The sequence below is a fragment of the Zingiber officinale genome, chromosome 6A (assembly GCF_018446385.1).
Source record: "Zingiber officinale cultivar Zhangliang chromosome 6A, Zo_v1.1, whole genome shotgun sequence".
NCBI lineage: Eukaryota > Viridiplantae > Streptophyta > Magnoliopsida > Zingiberales > Zingiberaceae > Zingiber > Zingiber officinale.
Genome location: NC_055997.1, coordinates 134,106,373 through 134,127,064, shown reverse-complemented (window position 1 = coordinate 134,127,064; position 20,692 = coordinate 134,106,373). Strand labels below are relative to the sequence as shown.

The 20,692-nt window shown below is 38.9% G+C and overlaps 1 long non-coding RNA gene across 1 annotated transcript; it reads right to left on the bottom strand.

Annotated features, from left to right (window-relative positions):
- Positions 1-482: 482 nt before the first annotated feature.
- On the bottom strand, positions 483-2,151 carry LOC121994447. The gene is made up of 3 exons (XR_006115721.1): positions 1,477-2,151; positions 780-836; positions 483-691 (listed from the first exon to the last, which is right to left on the bottom strand). It is a non-coding gene; the product is annotated as an uncharacterized LOC121994447 (long non-coding RNA).
- Positions 2,152-20,692: the final 18,541 nt, after the last annotated feature.

The following is a 20,692-nucleotide window of genomic DNA, read 5'->3' as shown; positions in this document are numbered from 1 at the left end:
ATCAATGATTTAATATACATTTTTATATTTCGCATCGATAAATTTCTAAGTTGTTTTCGCATTCAGAGTGACTTTACTGTGAATTAATGTTGTATTTACTTACATACGCAAAAAATAAAAAATCTTTGTAGAAATTAAAAGATTTGTTTAGAAAAAAATTACTTTATGTCATTTTTTTTAAGAATAAATCTATAGATTTTTCCCCTTGTTGCAAACTTAGTTTTGTCATCGCTTAAAATTAGGAACTTAATTTACTCAGTAAATGACAGCTAGTCACTTTCACAACAAATACCACACATAAAATAATCTCATTCACAATGACAAAATGAGGGAAATAAAATTAAATAAAACATCTAATTAAGCGGAAATAACATTAAATAAAGCATCTAATTAAGCCATCAAACTGTTTAATTGATTTTCCAAACATTCTAATGGGATTCCAATACAAGTAAATATATTTTTAAGTGAACCAAATTAAAGAACATGATCTCATTTTTTTTTCACTCAACAATGAGCAATGAAAACAAAATGAAAAAAAAAATGATAATCTCAATTAATCTCATTGACTATCTCTCTGGGGAATAAAGAAACATGAAGCGTGTCATCCATGAAAATCATCAATGGAGAAGATATGTTACGAGAAGCACGACCATCATAAGCAAGTAGGCTATTCCTTGATCTATCATTTTACCTGTAAGAAAAAAGTACAATATGATTAGTTAACTAATTTTATCATACTATACCACACCATGTAGATATTATTGAAGTCTATCAATTACCGTCACTTGTTGCAACTCCTGCTTCATTCGTCGCTGTCATCATCTTCGTCATTGATCCTGGACACAAGAATGGATGAAGAAACACAGCAATGAACGCGTAGGTTAGTAGGAGAGTTGAAACCTTGATGGAAGCCATATGCTCTCAAATGAAAACTATAAGTGTTCAAAATATATGAGATTGGTTGAGCTTCAGTTAATCAAGTGTGGTACCTATTACATGGATGGATATCTCTATATATAGAGAGAGTAACACTTGAGATTTGAATAGTTTGATCCTTCAACTCTGATCAAACTAATTAAGCTGGTGTGAATTAAATTATTAAGCTGACGTACATAAGCCGATTGGTGTTAATTTGTGTGAAATAAGTGAAGTTAATTAATGAGTCAAAGCCTGCAATTAATGAGTCAGGTGGCTTCTCAGTCAAGAGTCTGATAAGATTCATTAGTTAATTGCTCAAGAGATTAATTAATTTGCTGGCGCATTTGAGACGTTTCAGAGATGGTAGATCATTCTATTTGAGCCTTTAATTAAATGCCAGAAGTAGTTGCATATTTTGGTGTATTAAGTTTAACAGTTTGTTAACAGAATTATCTATAAAAATGACTAAAATGAATAGTAAGAAATACTTCCACCAACACTAACAAATTATTGAATTGAATTAATAAAAATATTGTCAGCACTCTAAAACAGGCGTACCTGAACTCAAAGTCCACGATCTCAGCAAACTTTTCTCCACACTGATCTTTCCTCTGCACACTATTTCTCTCCCCAGCTTGAACATCCGAAAGACTGTCCATGGATGGTTTCTCCAAGCTACTCTTTAGGCAAAGCTCTGGCTTCCTTTTTTTCTTTTTTGCTTGCAGAGATGAGGAACAAAAATCATCTAAAGATCCTTCCTCCTGGAATTCAGTTCTTTCTCCATCAAGTGGTGTTGATTGCACTATAACTGAGGAGAAGTGTCTTCTTTCCTTCCTTAGTTGATGGCATTGGAACTACTGAACCAGGCGTAAGGATTTTTGCTTTGGCTTTAGTTGCACCAGACATGTCTTCTGTTGGCAAATTTATCTAGTTTTCGTAAAATTTGAAGTTTTATAAATGTTTGAAGTCAAGGACAATATTCACATTCACACAGGCAATAACCCAAACACTTTCTGGGCTTAATCTCTGTTCTCCAACTCGAAGCCGACAGTTGGGGTTGTTCCCCGGTCACCATGTGTTCACGATGACCTTCGTCTGCTTGGGGATTTCGTACCAACCGAACTTCGCCGCGTCAAGGTTCATTTGGGGAACCAACAGCGGGATCGGCGAGTGCATTGAGAGCATCTCCTTCACCATTGCCTGCAAGTACAGCAGTTTGGCTTAGAATCGATGAATAGCACCCAAGGCACACACTAATATGCAAAAAAGAGAAGACAACTGATAGAATGTTTTCTTAGAAGATGAAAAAAAATGAATTAAATGAATACACATCTCTAAGATCCTTTATATACACCATAAGATTAATATTAATTCCAATGATTTATCCCTTAAAATTAGGAAGACTAATTTCAGTACTTTATCCCTTAAAACTAGGAAAGTTTATCACCACTAATGCAAGGAAAAAAAACCACGTAGCCAATAATCATGTCCGGATTATGCTCACATTACCCCTCCTAATCCTGACATGGTTTGAAGTCACGGACGTCGAGTAGTGTCGCATGGCAACTAATTTTACTCCTGGCAATGTTTTAGTTAATACATCGGCTCGCTGTTCTCCGGTATTAATGAACTCAACCACAATTCGTCCCTTCTCAACGTATTCTCTAATAAAATGAAACCTTGTATCTATATGCTTGCTTCGACTATGGAATACCAGATTCTTCATGAGGGTTATGGCAGATTTGTTGTCAACAAATAAAGTTATCAGTTTTGGCTCTACACCGGTTAATTCGCTGGCAAGACTCCTCAACCACAAAGCATGGCAAGTTGCAGTTGTGGCTGCCATGAACTCTGCCTCACAAGATGAAAGCGCCACTGTCTTCTGCTTCTGTGAGTTCTAGGAAGCCAAACTTTCATTAAAATAGAATGCTATTTCACTTGTGTTTTTCCTTCCATCGAGATTGCCGGCTAAGTCACTGTCTGAGTAGCCAAATACATCAATTTCTTGGGGTCCCTTTATGTAAGCAAGTCCAAAATAGATTGTACCTTTCAAATATCTGAGAATTTGTTTGATCACCTTGTGATGCATGATTGTAGGCCTCTCCATGTATCTGCTTGCCATTCCGACAGAATATGACAGGTCTGGCCGTGTGTGTAACAAATATCTCAAACAACCAATGATGTGTCGATACTCTGTGGCGTCAACTTGAGTCCTTTCCAAGTCTTTATGCAGCTGTGTCTTGGGTTCCATTGGATGCTTTGTGGAATTGCAATATGTCATCTTGAACTGAGATAGAATTTTCTTGGCATAAGCTGATTGTCTAAGTAAAATTCGTCTCTTCTATTGCTCCACTTCAATCCCTAAGTAGTAGGAGAGAAGACTCAAATCACTCATCTCAAATTCTGTCATCATTTGTTGTTTGAACTTGTTGATTTTTTCTATGCTACTTCCTGTCACGATGAGATCGTCGACATACACTCCAACAAGTATGCTTGCTTCTCCTTCACCTCTTGTATATATTGCATGCTCTTGAGTACATTTTTTGAAGCCAAGCTCTTCCAGACTCCTGTTCAAACGCATGTTCCAAGCACGTGGAGCTTGCCGCAGTCTATAGAGGGCCTTGGACAACCTGTATATCTTCTGTTTCTGATTTTGTACTTCAAACCCTTCTGGTTGAGTGACATATATATCTTCTTCTAACTCTCCGTTAAGAAATGTTGACTTCACGTCTAGATGGTGTACCTCCCAACTTTGATTTGTCGCAAGCGCAAGAATGACTGGAATAGTGTCAAGTCTAGCGCCAGGCGCAAACACTTCTTCAAAGTCAATGCCTTGTCTTTGTATATAGCCTTTAGCCACTAATCTTGGTTTGTGCTTAACGACTTTCCCATCTGAATCTTTCTTCAATTTGAACACCCACTTTAGGCCAATAGGCTTGTGACCTAATGGGAGCTCAGTTAGGTTCCAAGTATTGTTCATCTCAATAGATTTCAGCTCTTTCTTCATTGCTTCGTACCAGCAAGCCTCAGTTGCAGCTTCTTGATAACATGTCGGCTCTTCAGATATCACCATCATCACCTCACCCTCTTCTTCATCAATACCAACCACTTCCTCAGTGTTGGCATAGATATCAGCAATGGATCTAAAACGGACCAGTCCTTCATAAGACTCGGGTGAGTTTGTTATCGAAGGCGATGAAGCTGTATTGGTGTTCGATGATGGTGTAGATGGACTTGATGCTCCTGCCACGGCTACTGCCGGTGTTGTGACATCTTCCGCTGCGGCCTCAATGTCTGCTGCAGCAATCACCTCGTCGGTGCCGAATGCATCCACCACCATACACTCTGGTACCTTTTCTTCATTGTTGGCACCTGCATTCCATGTCCATTCACAATTTTCTCGAAACATCACATCTCTACTTACTTGTAGCTTGTCATGCCTTGGATCAAATAGACGATGAGCTTTACAACCTTTCTCGACACCCAAGTATACCATGGGTGAGCTTCTGTCGTCAAGTTTCTTGAGGTGAGGAGCTGTATTTTTCACATATGCAACACAACCGAACACTCTCAAGTGGGCAAGATGTGGCTTTCTCCCCATCCAAGCTTCAAATGGTGTGCACTCTCCTAGCGTCTTAGTTGGGAGACGGTTTAACAGATAGACAGCATGTCTAACTGTCTCTCCCCAAAACCTTGCCGGCATATGTGTACCCTTGAGAAGAGATCTTGCCATGGCCATCACGGTGCGATTACGACACTCCACAACACCATTTTGTTGGGGTGTGTAGGGAGCCGTGAGATGTCACTCGATTCCTTCATTTTCACAGAACTGAGTGAACTCCGTGGATAGAAACTCGCCGCCCTGGTATGTCCGGAGTGTTTTGATCTTGTATTCAGTCTTGGACTCCGTCAATAATTTGAACTTCTTAAATGCTCAGAATGCATCATTCATTGCTGCCAATATAAACACACACATCCACCTTGTAAAATCATCAACAATCAGAAGGAAATACTTGTTACCGGCTAGTGTACATGGTGAGATTAGCCCACAAATATCAGCATGGATAAGTTCCAATGGCTTCTTCGCTCTAAAGTTTGCTTGGCACGGGAATGACGACCTTGCATGCTTGGCGATCACACACACCTCGCAAAGCTTGTTCGGCTGGGGCAATAGAGGCACATCAACCGCCAATTTCTTCTCCCCTAACAGCTTCAAGTCATGGAAATTGACATGTCCGAGCCTTGTATGCCATAACCAGGTTGGATCTTCTAGGCTTGCTAGGAGACAGACTTGCTTGAATGCTTTCAAGGTTATCTTGTACAATCGATTTTATGTTTGCTTTACCAGCATCAAGAGTTTCCTGCTCCTATCAATCACCTTCATGGTATCTCTTTCCATGTGCACCTCGTTCCCAATTTCTGTCAATTGACCGAGACTTATGATATTCCTACAAAGTTTTAGAATGTAGTATACCTCGTGGAGAGCCTTCTGATCACCATTCTTGCATTCAAACACAATTGTCCCCTTGCCCATGATCTCCATGGTTGATCCATCGCCAAACCTCACCCTCCCGATGATGGTTTCATCTAGTTCTTGAAACGTCTCGCGATGGCCAGTCATGTGGTTGCTGGCACCGTTGTCAAGGTACCAGACGTCTTCATCTCCTTTCTTAACGCCGCAGTACATCTCCAGTAGCAATTTATCTTCATTGAGCAGAATGGTATACTGCCGCTCACGCCTAGTGTCAGACTCCTCGTGGGACACGGTCATCATCAGTGCTGGCTCTTCATCGGTGGCACAAGTGAGGTGAGCCTCATCATCATGCCGCTTGTTGTAGCATTCGGATGCATAATGCTCCATTTTCTCGCAATTGAAACACTTTATATGTCTCTTGTCTCGAGTGCCACTGTTGTTGCCGCTAGTCCCTCCTGCACTGTCTTGGCGTTGTGTACCACGACCACGACCGCGCCCTCGCCCATATCCACACCATTTGCCACGACTAGGGCTGCTGGACCCACGCCCCTTTCCTCCTGACGAAGTGTCCACGTTGCTCCCCTTCTGTCGCATTTGACATTCGGCATGAGTAAGTAGGAGCTCTCCTCAGTGCCATTGGTGTTGCCGCGTAATCGTAATGTTCGTTCCTCGTACGCCTTCAGTCGCCCAATAGTCTCCTCAAATGGTATATTCTCAAGGTCGTGAAACTGCTTAATACCTGCAACAATAGGGAAGAACTTATCAGGGACAGAATTGAGTAACTTCTTTACTAAAGATAAATCTTCAAGCGTGGCACCAAGAGCGGAGAACTTGCTACTCATAGCACTGAGTTTGCCAGCAAACTCATCAATTGTGTCGGTCTCCTTCATCCAGAGGGCGTTAAACTCGCTCTTCAACGTTTGTACGCGTGCCTTCTTCACTCGATCATTTCCAAGGTACCTCGTCTTGAGGCTGCCCCAGACTTCCTTCGTCGTCTTCTTTTTTGCGATCTGGAGAAGTATGTCTTCGGGGACACACTGCAAGATGTATGCACGTGCCTTTTTATCCTTCTTTGCATCCACCTGGGTGTAGGTGCAACGGAGGCCGACAAGAGGGGGGGTGAATTGCTCCTGAGAAATAAAATTATACCCTCCTCGGATCTTTCAACTCAAAATTGCAATAGTAAACAATAACAATTAAAAGGCAGAAAAAGAAAAACAGAAATTTAACCTGGTTACAACCAAGGAGGTTGTTAATCCAGGGCAATGAGAAGCGCACTAAAAAAAATCTCCTTTGCTGAAGGCGGAGAAGCCTTTTACACTCTTACGGCTCAGAACTATTGCTAGGAATTGTTTACAGAGTTGAATGTAGAAGTTATCATTAATTCCTAGCTCCAGGGGCCTTTAAATAACCTCTGGAAATTCTATCCCGAGGGTCCAAGGCGCCTCCAGCTCGGTGAGTGGATAGAATTCTATCCGGTGCTCAAACAGTCATTCTGACCTGGCTCAAGGCGCCTTCAACAAGCAATGGAGGCGCCTTCAATGTTGAAGGCGCCTTCAATGCATGTTTAAGGTGCCTTCAAGTTCCTGCTACAGTAATTTCCTGCTATAGTAATTTCTAGCATCTTTTGACTCCTTTTCTTCTTCGCTTTGGCTTCTGAAGCTTCGTTCTTTTGGGTGATTGCGGCCAACCGAAATAGGGCTCACTCAAACCCAATTTCTGGCCTTCTCCTCGAACAGGCTTCCGTCCGGTTTCTTGTCCCTCGAACGTCGCCCACGTTCTTCTCGCTCCACCGGAGTACTCTTCCGCAGCTCTCTCGTCCTTCGGACGCACCGAGCCCGTCGGCTCCCTTCCCGTGTCGTCCTTCTCGCTAGCTGCGTCTTCCGCTCGACTTCCTGTGCTCCTAAGCTCCTGCACACTCAGACACAGGGATCAAACACAAAGCAGGACCTAACCAATTTGGTTGGTCACATCAAAACTATCACGGGGTTCAATAATCTCCCCCTTTTTGATGTGCATCAACTCAAGTTTAAGTTAGAGTTTAAACAGACACAAAAAGTAATTTTAAAGAAAAATTACTAAACTAGCATTTTAAGCATAAGTTTGCAATAAATAAAAATTGCAACATAGTCTTAAAAAGTAAAAAAAAAATTAAGTTAATTTTCCTAACTCCCCTGAACTTGTACTTCTCTCTCCCCCTTTGATCACAGCAAAAACGGGGTGAGAACTCAAAAATATTTTAGAAAATTTTTAACTTTAGAAAAAATTTCTATTTAATAAAAATAATTTCTCAGAAAATTGAATTTTTCCAAAAAAAATTTCTAAGTAAGAATGAGGTTTGAAAAAAATTTTCCAAGTCAAATAATTTTTTTTTCTGAATTTTTTGAAAAAAAAAATTCTAAGTCAAATAAAATTTTGTTTTGTGTGATTTTTCCACAAATTTTCTAAGTAAATAATAATTTTAAAAAATGCTCTAAGTAAAAAATTTCAAGGAAAAAAAATTAAAGAATTTCTAAGGAAACTAAATTTTTGAATGTTCCCAAAACAATTTCTAAGTCAAATGAAGTTTTTTAGAATTTCTCCATGAAAAAATTTCTAACTAAAATGAAAAAAAATTTTAAGTTAGAATTTTCAAGAAAAATTTCTAAGTAAAAGAAATTTTTTGTTTATTTTAAAAAATGTTTGACAAACTTTCAAAACATTATTTAATTCTAGTTTTTAATACTTTTTCAGAAAGTTAATTAAACATTTTATTTCAATATTTCAGCTTCCAGGTCGTGACGAGGCACTAGGCCTTCTTGGTTATTGGAGCAACAACCACTTCCTTAGACAAAGCTTCCATAAAGAATTTCAATGTTTAATTTTCTCACTGTAAGCTTTTAACTAAAAGAGAAATTTAAATTAGCAAAAATTTTGGAACCCAATAAAGGTTCCTTCCTACAGGGTTGGTCAAAAACTTAGGGGGTACATGATTTTTGGGCACTTTTCTAAGTTGACCCTTGTGTTTTCTAATGTATCAATTTAATTTTCCATAAATTCTTAATTTTGATTTAGGAAATTTATTTAAGCATGCATCATGATATTTCAATTTCTCAATTTCTAATTTTAAACTTTCATTTTCTGATTTAAATTTATTTAAGATATTATTTAATTCAGCATTTTCTTTTTCTAATTGATCTAATTCTTTGTACAGAGACTTGATAAATTTAAAAGACTGAGTCGGGGTTAGATTGCGTACCTTACTTACCTGATCTGGTGACGCTCCCCCTTCACTGCTGCTTTCTTCTTCTGATGTTCCTCCCCCTTCATCGATGCTCATCTCTGAGCTAGACGTTTCTTCTAGCTGATGGTTGGCCATCAGTGCTATCCCCGAGAATTCTTCGACTTCTGATTCGGAGGACGACGAATCATCCCACGTGGCTTTTAGGTTGTGTTTGGGTCGAGCTGAATTCTTGCTCCTTTCCTTATCCTTCTGTTTGATCTTCAATTTTGGGCAGTCCTCCTTGATATGCCCTTCTTCATTGCAGTTGTAGCAACGAATCGTTCTTTTCTTTCGTTGATGCCTCTGCGATCTAAACTTATTAGTATTAAAAAATTTATTGAAGCGTTTTACCAGTAGTGCCGCTTCGGATTCGTCGACTGAGGCTTCTAAGTCAGAACCGTTTATTTTTGCCTTTAAGGCAATGTTCTGACTGGTCTTCTCCACTCCATTGGGCTCTGAAACTCGATATTCGTGAAGTTCAAAAGTGGAAAACAATTGTTCTAAAGTACTTACCTCGAGGTCCTTAGAGATGTAATATGCATCTACTAAGGAGACCCATTCTGGAGAATTGGGGAAGGCGTTGAGCGCATACCGGATAGAGTCCCGATTCGTTACCTCTTCTCCAAGATTGGTTAGTTGCGTGATCAGCTCTTTGATCCTTGCTTGGAGTTGCGCTACCTTCTCGCCTTGGTTCATCCGGAGGTTCATCAACTAGTTCCGGAGGATATCGCGCCTCGCTAGCTTTGCTTCGGATGTACCTTCGTGAAGCTCCAGGAATTTTTCCCAGAGATCTTTCGCGAAGTCGTAGTTTCCGATCCGATTTACCTCCTGAGGCAGCAGAACGCTGAGTAGGTAGAACTCAGCCTTTCCGTTGGCGACGAAATCTGCTTGCTCCTTTTTCGTCTAGGTGTTTTCCTCCTTATCTTTCAGAACTGCATAGTCATATTTCATTATTAAAAGAATGTCAAATTCAATTTTAAAAAATACCTCCATTTTGCGCTTCCATGTGGCGAATTCTCCGTCGAACTTCGGAGGATGAATGTTCGCTCCGGCCATTGTTTTGATCGATGTGCTTCAGTCGGCGGTTAGTCCTTCTGAGGCGGTCAGGCTCTGATACCAATTGTAGGTGCAGCGGAGGCCGGCAAGAAGGGGGTGAATTGCTCCTGAGAAATAAAATTATACCCTCCTCGGATCTTTCAAGTCAAAAATGCAATAGTAAACAATAACAATTAAAAGGCAGGAAAAGAAAGACAGAAATTTAACTTGGTTACAACCAAGGAGGTTGTTAATCCAGGGCAATGAGAAGCGCACTAAAAAGAATCTCCTTTGCTGAAGGCAGAGAAGTCTTTTACACTCTTACGGCTCAGAACTATTGCTAGGAATTGCTTATAGAGTTGAATGTAGAAGTTATCATTAATTCCTAGCTCCAGGGGCCTTTAAATAGCCTCTGGAAATTCTATCCCGAGGGTCCAAGGCGCCTCCAACAAGGTCCAAGGCGCCTCCAGCTCGGTGAGTAGATAGAATTCTATCCGGTGCTCGAACGGTCATTCTGACCTAGCTCAAGGCGCCTTCAACAAGCAATGGAGGCGCCTTCAATGTTGAAGGCGCCTTCAATGCATGTTTAAGGCGCCTTCAAGTTCCTGCTACAGTAACTTCCTGCTACAGTAATTTCCAGCCTCTTTTGACTCATTTTCTTCTTCGCTTTGGCTTCTGAAGCTCCGTTCTTTTGGGTGATTGCGGCCAACCGAAATAGGGCTCACCCGAACCCAATTTCCGACCTTTTCCTCGAGCAGGCTTCCATCCGGCTTCTCGCCCCTCAAACGTCGCACACGTTCTTCTCGCTCCACCAGAGTACTCTTCCGCAGCTCTCTCGTCCTTCGGACGCACCGAGCCCGTCGGCTCCCTTCCCGTACCGTCCTTCTCGCTAGCTGCGTCTTCCGCTCAACTTTCTGTTCTCCTAAGCTCCTGCACACTCAGACATAGGGATCAAACACAAAGTAGGACCTAACCAACTTGGTTGATCACATCAAAACTACCACGGGGTTCAACACTAGGCTCCTTCCACTGGCTCCACCGCCTCCCAGACTCCCTGGGCATCAAGAATCGCCTCTGTCTTTATTACCCACACAGTATAATTGTGAGGGCTTAGCATCAGATAGGGAAATAGCACTCCGCTGTTCTCCTTCGCAGCAACTTGTGGGATGCCAGACATTTTTGTGGAATCGTGGATTCTTGGGTGTCATATACTGCCAAGGCTCTGATACCAGATGTTGGCTTAGAATCGATGAATAGCACACCCAAGGCACACACTAATATGTAAAAAAAAAAGAATAGAGCGAGGAAGAAGATAACTGATAGAATACTTTTTTAGAAGATGAAAAAAAATGAATTGAATGAATACACATCTCTAGGACCTTTTATATACACCATAAGATTAAGACTAATTCCAATGATTTATCCCTTAAAATTAGGAAGACTAATTCCAGTACTTTATCCCTTAAAGCTAGGACAGTTTATTACCACTAATGCAAGGAAAAAAACCACGTAGCCAATAATCATGTCTGGATTATGCTCACAAGTGGCGACATGCTTGTTTCCGTCTCCGGCTCCTCGACCAGAACTCGCTGAAGCTTCTCTGGGAACGACTTCTAACAACTCGAGTGTTTCACCAGCTCTTCCAGTGTCCACTCCATTCCCACAACGTCGTCTGTTATAGCAATCTGATCCTGTTTGAAAATCGTGAAGAAGGCTGGTCGGGGATGTGACTTTTGGGTTGAGAGTTTGTAGACCTTGCTCCGCTCTACAACACAAGAGACGTTTGTCGAGTCAGGAAAAGGGTCCTTGACGTTAATCCCTCCAAAGCTCAAGTCAGTCACTGGAAAAATGGAAGGAAATTGAGTAATATCAATCACAGGCGTAAATGGTGAATAACGCATACTTCCATCGGTTCATGGACCCCCCTTTATATAGAATCTCAGCGGGCGACATGTGCTCTCCTTAAGGCGTGGGCATGTTATCCAAATTGTCCTATGAAAGGACATGTCAAAAAAGTGGCTTTAACACCATACCTTAACAGAATATTGCAAATCCTTGATGCGACAATAGAAACTTCCATCGTACAATCCGCTTGTTGACCATATCTCGTTATCAACGGCATTATCTCCCAATGGGATATCAAGAGATATGAGATGGGTCCCCCTTTTTGGCTGAGCGGCGGAGCCGTTCGATCGGGGATCCCTGCCCGGTCGACTTCAGTCGATCTTTTTCATAATCTCTTAGCCCAGTTGATTGTTACCGCCCGACCAAGCGAGTGCTCCGGTCGCCTTATCATTCCTCCACTTTGTGATGAGCATCCGATGTTCTTGCTATAGTGCTCTTAGCTGTCCGGACGTTCTACTCGAACAAGCCACTTACTGATCGGACACTTCATGTTCGATCGACAACTGTCGTAGACCTCCGTTCGACTCACCTTTGGTGAGCCCGTTGGTTCTGTGGCGTTGACCGCCATGTCGACCTTGACTTTGACCTCCACGCCATCTGCTACCTCCATCCTTAACCCGCACTTGGTGAGCCCCTTATCACCACATCACAATCTATTCCACAGTCCTGTCAGAGATTATCATCAGAGTTATGGTGGAAATGTACTAAATTTGAAATTTCCAAATCAAAATTCAAAATTTAGTCTTATCTGTTGAGAATATTAAGCTGATAATCTCAAGCTCTCAGTCTAGATTTGTCCGATCTATTTCTTCTTCGATAGCATTGTTGGGTGCTTAAGTCATCATTCACTAGCCTATAAAGTGGAATATTCTGAGCCCAAGTGGGTTGTCGAGAATAGACTACTAGGAGTGCTTCTCGAGTGTCGCGAGGTCTGAGTGGCTCTTGTACTTTCCAAGTCCGAGTGGGAAACCAAATTGGAGTTCCCAAGTGCAGATTTCACCGAGTGCTAAGTCGTCAAGCTCGTCAAGTGTTAAGTCATCAAATCAACTGAGTTGTCGAGTGGATACATTAACTCAACTATCAATATCCCTGAATACTTCTGCTTGATTGCTGAGTCAGGAGAGGAATCACCCGACTACCCATATCACTCAAGCTTGAGAGGGTTACTGTACCGAGCTGGGGCAACGAGTCTGAGTCAAGAAACGAAAGTTGAGACCTGCATTTAATGCAGTTGTTTAAAAACAGATCCATCTCCCTCCGGTTGTGCTTCGAGATTATGAATTATTGATGCAATCAGCCTCCAAGGTTTCGATGTTCGACAATATATCTATGTCTGGTCAAGTTTCACTTAGGGTTGATCTAAACAAAACCTGATGTTTGAAAGTTAGCTAAGTTTAGTCAACTCAAAGGTTAACTGGATGACTAGCAAAGGTAAGGCCTAGTCAGGTCAAAGATTGACTGGATGACTAGTAAGGAAAAGTCCAACCAGTCAAGGGTTACCAGATGATTACCAAGAAAAAGTCCTAGCAAGATGTTAGGTAAGGGAAAGTCTATCCAGTCAGGGATGATTGGATGTCTGGCAAGTGGCGAGTCCAAGAAGGATGCTTGACAAACTTGATTCTAAGGGAGTGAACCTTAGATAGTAAGATCCTAAGAGAGTAAGTCTTAGGTGGTGAATTCTAGGAGGAACCCTAAGCAAGTAGTCTAGTAGGTCAAGTAGACATACAATGTTAGATCATGAAAATAAATAAATATGAATGTATAAGAATATACAAGATTTTATTTAAATTTTTAAAATTTAAAATAAATTTTTATATATTTTAATGGGATAAATTAATTAAAGTTTTAGAAAGTTTATTTGAATTATCCTATTTAATTTACGAGTTGATGGAACCATAAACAAAGTTGATTCATTAAAACCTAGGTTTTTTATTTCCCTTTCCCACCCCTACCACCGCTACCCTATCATTTTCCCCATGTCCGCATGCACAAAGCCAACCATTGTCGCTCCTTCTTCCCTTGTTCGATGGCACATCCCGCGAACCCCCTCGTATTTGTCTTAGACACCTACGCACCGACCAGATGAGCTTGTAGCCCCAGACTCGTCTAGCTGCCTCTCATGGTCGTCTCTCGCCTTTCTCCAAACTTGCCCATGCTTCTGCTCATGCTCATTTGAGAGCGAGCGATTTTTTCAACAATCAAAGGAGACTTGCATCCTCTGTCTAGTTGTTTCCCTTCCTTCCTTGATGTTGTGATCACTACCTCACCCCCACCTTCGTCAACCACTATGAACCACCATTAGAGAAGAAGAGGAAGTCGACTATAGGGTAACAAAATAATTGAATTAAGTTGTATTTGGTTGATTAAATCCAGTTAACTTCAATTAACATAGTAAATCCATGATTAAAAGTAGTATTAAATTGATTAGAATTGTATTTGGTTGATTAAATCTTGTTAGCTACAATTAACATAGTAAATCTATGATTAACAATAGTATTAATTTAATTAGAATGGTATTCGATTAATAAATATGTTAGCCTCAGTCTATTTGCTTCTTAAGTTTGATATTTACTTGCTTATCCTTATTTTAATCTACTTGATATTTATGCAATCTCGTCACTATCCATGTTATTTATTGTTTATACTTATGCCTTTATGTTAGGGATACCATAGTGTAACTTGTAGAATTTTATTCTTGGAATTGATTATTATTGCACTTATTTAGACTGTTTGTTATTATGCTCATATTATGTATATCCTGTTTGCCCATGAGATTCATTCATGGTAGTATGTTGTTTGTTACACACAGATAGTGATCTTCATGTACTTTGACTCTCGATGATATCTATTTATGGTAGCATGTTGTTAGGTGTAGTCAGTAGTTAGATAGCTACCTAATAATCCTGTTTGTCTACTAGACTCATTGTGGTAGTATATTGTTGCGTGCAAACAGTGGATGCATCTTGACTGCCCATGAGATCCATTTGTAGTAACATCTTGTTGAACACAGTTAGTAGCTGGATAGCTACCTAATAATCCTCTACCTATGTGACCTATTTGTGGTAGCATGTTATTATGTGTAGACAATGGATACACCCTAACTTCCCATGAATTTCATTCGTGGTAGTATGTTGTTGCATGTAGTTAATACTTGTGATGTGCTTGTTATATGCTTGTTTTATACATGTGATTTTTGGATGTACTATATGTACTCCTGATTTATTAGTTATACTTTGTTGAGTAAGTTAGTGGAGGGTTATATTATTATTATTTATGCTTTTGTTAGCAAATGATTACATTAGTGCACTTACTTTTGATAGTAAGTAATATTACCTAGACTACTTCATTTGAATTCCTTATGTGATGTAGTGCATGCACTATTTTTTTTTTATACCCGCTGAATTATTGTACTCACTATTTCTTGTTTGTTCTTTAACTTTTAGGTTAACAGATAGAGAATATGTTTTGTCATTCAGAGGTCTTGACTGTCGACCCCACTTGAGATTGGATTCTCTTTATGAGTTGTTTGATTTCTTTTTCGTTATCTATATTTATCTTCCCTTGTCAGTTCTTTGAGTTTTATTATAATAGTATAACTTTTATCTTATTTAGTGTAGTATGTTCGCATGTACATATATACATACACACAATAACATTTAGAAACGTAGTGATTTTATATTACATTGGTTTTTGTGTTGGCTTTAATGGTTTCTGTATCGATTAGTTTTTTTTTATTTTTTTATTTTTTACGTTTTTTATTTCTTTTCCTTTTTTATTTTTTTAAATTTTTTTTAAGTTTTGCTTATTTTTTTTACTTTTTTTTTTATTTTTTTATATTTTATATTTTTTATGTTTAATATTTTTTCTATTATATATATATATTTTTAAATTTTCTTTATGTTTTTTAGGTTTTTTTATTTTTAAATTTTTTTTATGTTTTCTATTTTTTATGTTTTCCCCCATTTTGTTATTATTTTTTGATTTTTTTTTATGTTTTTATATTTTTTTTAATTTTTTTTAATTTTTTTACATTTTTAAAAGTTTTTTATTTTATTTTATTATATTTTCTATTTTTTTTATTTTTTCTTTATGTTTTTTTATTACATTTTTCTCTTATTCGAATGCATTTTGGGTACAAAAATTTTATTAATCCCGGAATCAAGAAAAATCTTAATTTTCTAAGATTTTTCGATTCTGAGTTACATGACCCTTTTATTGACGTGTTAGGCATGGAACATTACTCGAGAATCATCGATTATCTAAACTAAACAGGACTTTCGTTGATAACATTGGATGAATAACTAAAATTATTATAGATAATTTCGAATCAAACGCACCCTAAAGAGATGTTGAAGGTGACTTCATAGAATCTTATATCATGCTTTGATATTTGATGTTACAGTGTTGATATATGATCATGTATGTGTTAGATATATTTATATTTATATTTTGGACAAGCATGTGCTCTAATAAAATATTTTCAAATCATTAAATATGTTAGCTCTTTTTGGCCTAACCATTATATAGTAGTTTTTATTTACTTCTAGTGTTATCAAGCGTTTTTTCTGCAATACTATTGTAAAAACATTTTTCTCTGAACGAAGAAAATAAAATTTATTTGTCAATAAATGAAGAACTAATGGATCAAAAATTATTACAAGTAAAACATAAAAACATTATTAACGACATCACCGATGATGTAATATTTATATTTCGCAAATTTCTAAGTTGTTTTCGGAGTGAGTTTACTCTGAATTAATGTTGTATTGACTTGCATACGCAAAAAATAAAAAATCTTTGCAGAAATTAAAAAATTTGTTTAGAAAAAATTTACTTTATGTCATTTTTTTTAAGAATAAATCTATAGATTTTTTCCCCCTTGTTGCAAACTTAGTTTTGTCATCGCTTAAAATTAGGAACTTAATTTACTTAGTAAATGATAGCTAGTCACTTTCACACAAATACCACACATAAATAATCTCATTCATAATGACAAAAAGAGAGAAATAACATTAAATAAAACATCTAATTAAGCGGAAATAACATTAAATAAAGCATCTAATTAAGCCATCAAACTGTTTAATTGATTTTCTAAGCATTCTAATGGGACTCCAATACAAGTAAATATATTTTTAAGTGGACCAAATTAAAGAACATGATCTCATTTTTTTTCAGTCAACAATGAGCAATGAAGAAACATGAAGCGTGTCATCCATGAAAATCATCAATGGAGAAGATATGTTACGAGAAGCGCGACCATCATAAGCAAGTAGGCTATTCCTTGATCTATCATTTTACCTGTAAGAAAAAAGTACAGTATGATTAGTTAACTAATTTTATCGTACTATACCACACTATGCAGAAATTATTGAACTCTATCAATACCATCACTTGTTGCAACTCCTGCTTCATTCGTCGCTGTCATCATCTTCGTTGTTGATCCTGGACACAAAAATGGATGAAGAAACACCGCAATGAACGCGTAGGTTAGTAGGAGAGTTGAAACCTTGATGGAAGCCATATGCTCTCAAATGAAAACTACAAGTGTTCAAAATATATGAGATTGGTTGAGCTTGAGTTAATCAAGTGTGGTGCCTAATTACATGGATGGATATCTCTATATATAGAGTAACACTTGAGATTTGAATAGTTTGATCCTTCAACTCTGATCAAACTAATTAAGCTGGTGTGAATTAAATTATTAAGCTGACGTACATAGGCCGATTGGTGTTAATTTGTGTGAAATAAGTGAAGTTAATTAATGAGTCAAAGCCTGCAATTAATGAGTCAGGTGGCTTCTCAGTCAAGAGTCTGATAAGATTCATTAGTTAATTGCTCAAGAGATTAATTAATTTGCTGGCGCATTTGAGACGTTTCAGAGATGGTAGATCATTCTATTTGATCCTTTAATTAAATGCCAGAAGTAGTTGTATATTTTGGTGTATTAAGTTTAACAGTTTGTTAACAGAATTATCTATAAAACTGACTAAAATTAATAGTAACAAATACTTCCACCAACACTAACAAATTATTGAATTGAATTAATAAAAATATTGTTAGCACTCTAAAACAGGCGTACCTGAACTCAAAGTCTATGATCTCAACAAACTTTTCTCCACACTGATGCACACTATTTCTCTCCCCAGCTTGAACATCCAAAAGACTGTCCATGGATGGTTTCTCCAAGCTACTCTTTAGGCAAAGCTCTGGCTTCCTTTTTTTTTTTTTTTTTTTTGCTTGCAGAGATGAGGAACAAAAATCATCTAAGATCCTTCCTCCTGGAATCCAGTTCTTTCTCCATCAAGTGGTGTTGATTGCACTATAACTGAGGAGAAGAAGTGTCTTCTTTCCTTCCTTAGTTGATGGCATTGGAACTACTGAACCAGGCGTAAGGATTTTTGCTTTGGTTTTAGTTGCACCAGACATGTCTTCTATTGGCAAATTTATCTAGTTTCGTAAAATTTGTAGTTTTATAAATGTTTGAACGTCAAGGACAATATTCACATTCACACAGGCAATAACCCAAACACTTTCTGGGCTTAATCTCTGTTCTCCAACTCTAAGCCGACAGTTGGGGTTGTTCCCTGGTCACCATGCGTTCACGATGACCTTCGTTTGCTTTGGGATTTCGTACCAACCGAACTTGCCGCGTCGAGGTTCATGTGGGGGACCAACAGCGGGATCGGCGAGTGCATTGAGATCATCTCCTTCACCACCGCCTGCAGGTACAGCAGTGGCGGCAGGCTTGTTTCCGTCTCCGGCTCCTCGGCCAGGACTCGCTGAAGCTCCTCTGGGAGCCGCTTCTAACAACTCGAGTGGTTCACCAGCTCTGCCATTGTCCACTTCATTCCCCACAACGTCGTCTCTTAATTAGAGCAATCTGACCTTGTCCGAAAATCATAAAAAAAAGCTAACGGGGGATGTGACTTCTAGGTTGACTGCTTGTAAACTTTGCTTTGCTCTGCAATACAAAAACATCAAGTCAGACACCGGAAAGATAGAAAGAAATGGAGCAATATCAATCATAGGCGTGAATAGTAAATAACGCGTATCTCCGTCGGTGCATGGACCCCCTTTATATAGCGTCCCAGCAGGCGACATGCACACTCCCTAATGTGTGGGTGTGTTTTCCAAATTGTCTTATAAAAGGACATGTCAGAAAAGTGGCTTTGACATCATACCTTAACAGGACATGCAAATCCCTGATGCGACAATAGAAGCTTCTATTGTATGATCCACCTGTTAACTATGCTTCGTTGTCAACAGCATTATCTCCCAAAGAGATATCAAGAGATATGAGATGAGTTCCACTATTTGACCGAGCGGGGGAGCCAATTCGGCCCGGTCGACTTCAGTCAATCTTCTTCATAATCCCATAGTCCAGTTGATTGTTACCGCCCAACCGAGCAAGCGCTCCTGTCGCCTTATCATTCGTCCGCTTTGTGATGAGCATATGATGTTCTTACCGTAGTGCTCTTTAGTTGTACGGACATTCTACTAGAACAAGCCACTTACCAATCGACAACTGTCGTAGACCTCCGCTCGACCCACTTTTGATGAGCCCGTTGGTTCTGTGGCGTTGACTCCCTTGACTTTGACTGTCATGTCAGCCTTGACTTTGACCTCCACTCCATCTGCTACCTCCATCCTTAACCCGCACTTGGTGGGCCCCTTATCATCGCATCACAATCTATTCCACAATCCTGTAAGAGATTGTCGTCGGAGTTATGGTGGAAATGTATTGAATTTGAAATTTTAGAATCAAAATTCAAAATTTAGTCTTATCTGTTGAGAATATTGAACTGATAATCTCAAGCTCTCAGTCTAGATTTGCCCGATCTACCTTTTCTTTGATAGTGTTTCCAGGTGCTTGAACCATCGTTCGCCAGCCTACCAAGTGGAATATTCTGAGCCCAAGTGGGTTGCCGAGAATAGACTGCTAAGAGTGCTTCTCGACTGTCGCGAGGTCCGAGCGACTCTTATACTTTCCAAGTCGGAGTGGGAAACCAAATCGGGACACTGAGTTCCCAAGTGCAGAGCTCACCGAGTGCTAAGTCGTCAAGCTCGTCAAGTGTTGAGTCATCGAATCAACCGAGTTGCCGAGTGGATACATTGCTCGACTACTAAATAGGCTGAATGCTTCTGTCAAGTCAAGAGAGGAATCACTCAACTATCAGTATCCCTGAATACTTCTGCTTGATTGCTGAGTCGGGAGAGGAATCACCCTACTGCCCATATCACTCAAGCTCGAGTGGGTTACTGTATCGAGTTGGGGCAATGATTCTGAGTCAAGATACAAAAGTTGAGACCTGCATTTAACGCATATTTTTTTAAAACAAATTCGTCTCCCTCTGGCTGTGCTTCAAGGTTATGAATTATTGATGCAATTAGCCTTTAAGGTTTCAATGTTTGACAATATATCTATGTCTGGTCAAGTTTGACTTAGGGTTGACCTAAACAAGACCTGATGTTTGAAAGTTAGCTAAGTTTAGTCAAGTCAAAGGTTAACTGGATGACTAGCAAAGGTAAGACCTAGTCAGGTCAAATAATGACTGGATAACTAGCAAGGAAAAGTCTAACCAATCAAGGGTTACCGAATGTTTAGCAAGGAAAAGTCCTAGCAAGATGTTAAGCAAGGGAATGTCTATCTAGTCAGGGATGTTGGGTGTCTGGCAAGTGGCAAGTCCAAGAAGGATGCTTGATAGACTTGATTCTAAGGGAGTGAACCTTAGATGATAAGATCCTAAGAGAATAAGTCTTCGGTGGTGAATTATGGCAGGAACCCTAAGCAAGAAGTCTAGTAGGTCAAGTAGACATAAAGTGTTAGATCATGAAAATAAATAAATATGAATGTTTATGAATATACAAGATTTTATTTAAATTTTTAGAATTTAAAATAAATTTTAATATATTTTAATGGGATAAATTAATTAAAGTTTTAGAAAGTTTATTTGAGTTATCCTATTTAAGTTATGAGTTGATGGAGCTTTTAGTTAGAGCCCTAGAGTCAATCATTTGATGATTGTTGTATGGACTCGTTATATCATATTTCTTATATATATAAAGGCATTTGTTTATGGTTATTATGCTTACTTGTA